This window comes from Jaculus jaculus, chromosome 1, assembly GCF_020740685.1.
Source record: "Jaculus jaculus isolate mJacJac1 chromosome 1, mJacJac1.mat.Y.cur, whole genome shotgun sequence".
Lineage (NCBI taxonomy): Eukaryota > Metazoa > Chordata > Mammalia > Rodentia > Dipodidae > Jaculus > Jaculus jaculus.
In genome coordinates this window covers 65242416-65248628 of record NC_059102.1, presented here as the reverse complement: position 1 = coordinate 65248628, position 6213 = coordinate 65242416, and the positions used below count along the sequence as shown (strand labels likewise).

The 6213-nt window shown below is 39.3% G+C and overlaps 1 non-coding gene across 1 annotated transcript; it reads left to right on the top strand.

Moving 5' to 3' along the window:
* Positions 1–1074: 1074 nt before the first annotated feature.
* Positions 1075–1181, top strand: LOC123458102. Its single transcript, XR_006635401.1, has one exon. It is a non-coding gene; the product is annotated as a U6 spliceosomal RNA (small nuclear RNA).
* The last annotated feature ends 5032 nt before the right edge of the window (positions 1182–6213 follow it).

Sequence of the window (6213 nt, the reverse complement as noted above, 5' to 3'; positions counted from 1 at the left end):
TTTCAGAAATGAGGATCAGGACAGAGAAAAAGCAAAGCAAAGCATTATTTCAGTGTCTGGTATATGAACCCCATTGTAGTGGCTTGATTCAGATGTCTCCCATGAACTTATGCATTCTGAATGCTAGATCCCAAGCCCATAGCAATTTGGGAAGTGGAGCCTCCTGGAAGTGATGTATTTTTGAGGGGTGGGCTTCTGGGTGTAATAGCCAGCTTCCCCTTGCCAGTGTTTGGCATACTTTCTTGCTGCTGTTATCTACCTGATCTACACATGCTACATTTTTGCCTGCCACCATGGAGCTTCCTCTCGGGTCTGTAAGACAAAATAAGCCCCTTCTCCCATTAGCTGCTTTTGGTCGGGTGCTTTCTGCCAGCAACAAAAAGCTAATTGCAATTGCAACAACCATGAATTTTTTCTTTCTTTTTTTTTTTTTTTTTTTTTGCTTCAGTAAGTAATTTACTGAAGTCCACACATGTGATTCTAGTATTCAGGAGGCTGAGGCAGGAAGACCTTAAGTGTGAGGTCAGTCTGGGCTACTTAAGTAGATCGTATCAGAAGGAGGAAAGGGTGTTGTTGGAGAAGGAAAAAGATTCATCTTGATCACTAATGAGCCCATCAAATCCAACTTGACATGACTTTTTTTTGCTTCTAGTAAAAGTTTAGCTGCCATTGGGGTCACTGGTATCTGTGAGTTCAAACTCATCAATTTGCCTTATCAGACCCACTCCTTCTGCAAAGTGTTGTGTAAGGACTAAACCAGAGTGACCAGCTTCCCTTTCAAAATGACACCAGTCATCCCTTTTGCTAATATCATGGTAGTTCTCACCTGGAAATATATCACTTGTGACTATAAATCTTAATTTCTTTAGTTTAAATTAGAAATGTAAATTACCAAAACTCTACATTAGAATGTCAACATACATACACATACCGTGAATGTATATATAGTGAAATAAATACATATTTGTATACAAAATGTATAGAAAATAAGCTCATTTGTGTTACTTCACTGGTGATTTCTCTAAGACTGAAATTCCTAAGAGGAAAATAAGGTAATGGAAAAAATTAAGATTAGTGCTCGCTTCGGCAGCACATATACTAAAATTGGAACGATACAGAGAAGATTAGCATGGCCCCTGCACAAGAATGACACGCAAATTCGTGAAGCGTTCCATATTTTTGAGTCAGAGCCTCAGAGGCCCCCAACACCTCAGCACTGAAGCAGACCAAAAATGAACCCAACATGGCTCAGGGAAATTTTGCAGAAGAGGGGGCGGAAAGAATGTCAGAGTCACATGTTGGGTCATGATTTGCAGAGACATTTATCATACCAATAACTGGGGGCTAACTCCACAATGCACGACCCATTTTCATCAACAAGGAGGGTCTAATGGGAGGGGGTAGATCACAGATGAGCCTAAACAATGGTACCAAACTGCCTGTATTTACTGAAAAGAAAACTAATAAATTAAATTAAAAAAAATTAAGATTACAGAAATTTGGACATCTTTCTGTTGGAAATTATCAGCTTACACAACCACCTGGAGTTACAAAGCTTGCTAGTACTATGCAAACAGACTGAATTAAAAAAAGAAAAAGAAAAACTTATAAACACCACTGAGCCATTTCCAACCTACTGCCTGCACTGTTCCAACTAAAACTCCCTCTTAATGCTAACACAGCCCCTCAGTCGCTAGGCACAGAGCTCCTCAGCGCTCTCTGAAGATCATGTACCAGGAAATAACAGCTTTCACTCCGTGATTCTCAGGTTCACTTGTCTGAAAAGTGTGTCTTAATCCATGTGTTCTTTATAAATTCTGAGTCATTGCATGCCAAATATTCTTTGCCCATTTCTATTGAATGGCAAACTTCACAAGCAGAGACATTTCAACTACTCAGGAGTCCAGGGTATTGCCCTTACTATAGTTCAAAGCTCTGGATTTTGAACACAAAAGCCTTTGAAACCCGGGGTAAGTATTAAATTTATCTGAGAGGTTTCAATTTTAAACCAAATCAGTGTTTCATTTCTCACTTGCTGGATTTTTCAAACTGTTTACAGATGAAAAGAACTCTGTGTGCATTGAACCATTCAATCCATTTTGGTCGGATGTATGATATTTTCGTTTCTGACAAAAGTGCCTGTAAATCCCAAGGCAGCCTCACACTGCATTTTCTCTAATGTAAATTACTCCTGTGGACTGCTACTTTAAAAGTTCAGCCAATAGATACATTTCGTATGTCCCCTCTAGTCCTTCTGAGGGTATTTTCTCCAAGCTGATGAAAACCAGCTAGCTGTAATCAGATCTCCATGTTTAAAACAAAAGATAAAGACAAGCTGATTTACACTGAAAGCCATGAAATTCATAAGGCATTATGGGACCCTGAGCTGATGGAGCTTGTGGAAGGAGTCATTGACATACAGTTGTACATATCCTGTTCTTTCAAATGTCTGAATTCTTGTTAGAGATCACAGAGGAACAAGAAAGAAAAATAAAATGGGATAATAGTTGGGATGCTGCACAGTTAACTGCTTACAGATCTGAAGAAAGACGTCAATGGACCTAAGAAGATAGGATTGAGCAAATATTTACTTGAGCCTAAGGAAATACACAAACATAGCACACAGGCACATTTCCCGTTCATGCGATCCTGGTGGAGGCAAATAGTAGCTAAACAGTATTAAAAATAAATAAACCTTTTGCCAAGTCAATGTCTCAGCAGTGGATATGACAATGCATCATGATAAAACTGGGACTGGTTAGAAGTCTGCTTGGCTGGTTATTGTCAATAGTCATCTGCATGACTTTTTAAAGTTTTTTAAACTTATTATTTGAGATAGAGAGGGAGCAGAGAGAGGGGGACACAGAGACAGAGATAGAATGCAGGTGCTAGGACCTCTAGCCACTGCAAACTGACTCCAAACACATTTGCCACCTTGTGCATCTGGCTTACTTGGGACCCTGAGACTCAAACCTGGGTCCTTAGGGTTCACAGGCAACCATGTTAACCACTAAGCCATCTCTCCAGCCCAAATTACTTTTTTGTTGTTATTGTTATTCTTTTGAGGTAGGGTCTCACTCTAGCCCAGGCCGACCTAGAATTCACTATGAAGTCTCAGGCTGGCTTCAAACTCACAGTGATCCTCCTACCTCTGCCTCCTAAGTGCTGGGATTAAAGGCATGTGGAACCATGCCTGGCTGCATGGCAATTTCTATTGTATTTGTACCTCATTTCAGAAATCTACTTTCAACACCAATCTCTTAACAACTCATAAGGAAGTAACACTAGCAAAAGACAAGAGGTAGGCACTTGGTTAGCAATTTTTTTAATTTATTAATTATGGCATTGTTTGTATGGATACATCATGTGTTGGTACCATCTTTTCCCTCATCTCTGGCCCCATTCCACTGGGGGCCTGCCTCAGTGGGGTTGCAAGTATTCCCCATGGGGTTGTGGGTTATGCATTGTGGGAGCATCATTTAGTTATTAGGGAGAGACAGTGCCTACGGGCATGATGTCCCAACATGTGTCTCTTACAATCTTTCTGCCCCCTCTTCTATGAAATTTCCTGAGCCATGGTGGGTGAGTTTTAAGTCTATGTCAGTAATGAGCTCTTAGGAGCTTCCGGATCTCTGCTTTGGTAGGTATAGAGTATCCTCGGGGTCTGTCACCTTCACCCTGGTGTTGACTGTCAGGCTCACCACGGAAGCAGCAAGCTGCTCATCTCCCCAATTCCTCTGTAGTTTCAGCTGGGGCTTGACTGAGCTGTGAGCAATTTTTGGTTGCAACACATAATCCACATAAATTCTTTAAATGAAAATTAAATGTCTTCTCCTCCATTAGAGTAAAAGTTAAAGAGCAAAAGTACCTTTTACACATCCCCAAATGAGGGCCTACCTTGTCCCATAGTTACAAGTTGTCCTGACAGGTACTGCCATTACATTAGAAAATCTCATGGTGCACATGATATTTAATCTGATGAATAGTGTTAACAAGAACACATAGCATTCATATAAAATCTATATAAAATCGTCAACTGAGGACATCAGACACATCCATTTTTAATTGAATAAATTTATGGATTTACTGCCTCAACAGTTGAGGATTAACAAAAGCACTGTTTAGAAGGTATAGTAAGGAGGACATAGAAGCAAGCAAGAGATGTTGAGACAGTTAGTATTATAGATTAGATATCTAATATCCCCCATGTTTAGTCCCTGGCCCCCAGAATGCTGGAATGTGACTGTAATTAAATATAGGGCCTTTAAGGGACTAAGTGATGATGTTAAATAATCTCATTAATATGGGGCCGTACTCTAATAAAAGTGCTATCTTTATAAGAAAGAGAAGGCACTAGAGGAATAAGTGTACAAAGAAAAAACACAGGGAGAAAACTTCCTTCCAAATCTAAGGAGCCAGGCCTCAAGAAAACCCACCTTTACGACACCTCATCAGCACTGGGGGCAAATGAATTTCCTTAGCCTTGCTGCCCAGTCTGTGATGTTACAACCATTCTGCTTTGCTAATATGGATGATAAAAATGATGACTGTGAACAACCACAGAGTACATCTAACCAACAATGGATATATATATATATATACAATAGAAAAAAGAAATGCCTCTCATTCAACAGAATGTGCCATGATTTAGTTCTTAAATGTCCTCCAAGAGCTCATGTATCAGATGTTTGGTTCCAGGTTAATGGCTCTGTCGGGAGGTGATGGAACCTTTAAGAGGAGGAGGCTAATGGAAGGAAAAAGTGTCACTTGGAATGTTACCTTAAGGCAGATATTGGGACCCTGGCCTCTTCCCTCTGCTGCTTACCTCCCAGCCACCAGTGCGTGAGAAGCTTTAGTCTACTACTTACCACATGCCCAATGTGGCCACAGAATAAAACTGAGAGCCTTGCCTTCCCTCTTTCAGCTGTTAGCTTGGTGCTTTGTCCTAGCCAGGGCAAGCTGACTAACAACACGGATGATCAGAAAGTCTAGCGATCAAAAGTTTTTCGTTGTTCTTGTGCCTAGGACTGTGAAGGGCAGTTCACTTCCTATTCTAAATTCATCTTGAGTCACTAGCTCAGAATGATGTGTGCAAATATCCCTTCACTCTCTTCCTTTGTTGAAGTTTCTTCTATGCTTTGTTAAGGCTTGGCAGTTGGCTCTCTTAGAAATGGCCCACAGCTTGTCAGTTAATTTCTTTAACTCACAGAACACCTGTTGGGAAGTAATGGCACCCGGCAAATTGATAAACTTTGATCAAGCCCCATTCTGGAAATAAAACTGATTTAATTATCAGTCAGGTGTAAAAGGTTAAGATGACATAGTTTTGAGTTATCCTGTAGTAGTTTAGCAGAATATCAGAATTCATCGTTACAGAGAAAAAATAACTGTTATGAATTGTAATAGTTATTCCTATTATAATATTCTTGTTTATAAATTTATAAAATTTTTGTTATGGGGCCACATCATATTTATCCATGCCTTTCTTTCTCCAAATATATTTTCCTCTTCATCCCAATTACAGTGTTGAGCAACCCCCAAAAACTTCAAGTAAAGCTTGTAAAACAAATGGGTTTGTCAATCAATCAACCAATGTAACATTTGATGAGAACATTTTTGTGACAGCTTACAACCCTGAGATTTCCCAAATTCTAGCCAGGAGTGAATCATTTTGCTTCTCTAAACTACATAGCTATAGATATTCTAATTAAACATCAGCTGACTCATTTATTATTTATTGAGTTTTAAAATTATTTCATATAAGCACAGATGTTTTTTTCTTTTTTGTTTTTATTAAGTAGAAAGTTTGTATGTATACATCATGTGTTGGTACCAACATTTCCTCCTCCCTAGCCCTAGTCTTTGGCCAAAAGTGAAAATTTCTTTTTTAAAAAAATATTTTTATTTATTTTTCATTGTTTTAAATTTTATTTTAGAGTGAGACTTGGTGAGCTAAGGCCTCTGCCACTGAAATTGAACTCCAGATGCTTATGCCACCCAGTGGGCTTGTGCGACCTTGCACTTGCCTCACTTTTTTGCATCTGGCTTTATATGGGATCTGGAGAGTCAAACATGGGGACTTAGGCTTTGCAGGTAAGTGCCTTAACTGCTAAGCCATCTCTCTAGCCCCAGGAATTTCTTTAAAATAAAATAACCAGTCTCATTTATGTCCTTCAATAATATTTCTAACTTTCTTCACTTAGGCCTCATATA